Source organism: Nematolebias whitei, chromosome 9 (genome assembly GCF_014905685.2).
Source record: "Nematolebias whitei isolate Nwh7 chromosome 9, NemWhi1, whole genome shotgun sequence".
NCBI lineage: Eukaryota > Metazoa > Chordata > Actinopteri > Cyprinodontiformes > Rivulidae > Nematolebias > Nematolebias whitei.
The window spans coordinates 49658841-49659359 of NC_056506.1; the positions used below are offsets into that span (position 1 = coordinate 49658841).

Consider the following 519-nt stretch of genomic DNA (forward strand, 5'->3'; position numbering starts at 1 on the left):
GAGATTGACCTGATTTTGACCTGAGTGTGACCTGAACCTGACCTGAGCCTGACATGACTCTGACCTGACTCTTACCTGAGCTTGACCTGACTCTGACCTGACTCTGACATGAGATTGACCTGACTCTGACCTGAGCTTGACCTGACTTTGACCTGAGTGTGACCTGAACCTGACCTGAGTCTGACCTGAGTCTGACCTGACTCTGACCTGAGTCTGACATGAGTCTGACCTGACTCTGACCTGACTCTGACCTGACTCTGACCTGAGTCTGACATGAGTCTGACCTGAGTGTGACCCGACACTGACCTGACTGTGACCTGACTCTGACCTGAGTCTGACATGAGTCTGGCCTAACTCTGACCTGAGCCTGTCCTGAGTGTGACCTGACTCTGACCCGAGTCTGACCTGAGTGTGACCTGACTCTGACCTGAGTCTGACATGAGTCTGACCTGACTCTGACCTGAGTCTGACATGAGTCTGACCTGAGTGTGACCCGACACTGACCTGACTGTGACCTGA

The 519-nt window shown here is 53.0% G+C and overlaps 1 protein-coding gene across 1 annotated transcript in view; it reads right to left on the bottom strand.

Annotated features, from left to right (window-relative positions):
* Positions 1-519, bottom strand: part of adcy8 (adenylate cyclase 8 (brain)) — an 85112-nt gene that overhangs the window by 3971 nt on the left and 80622 nt on the right. The gene's annotated exons all lie outside the window — the stretch shown is intronic.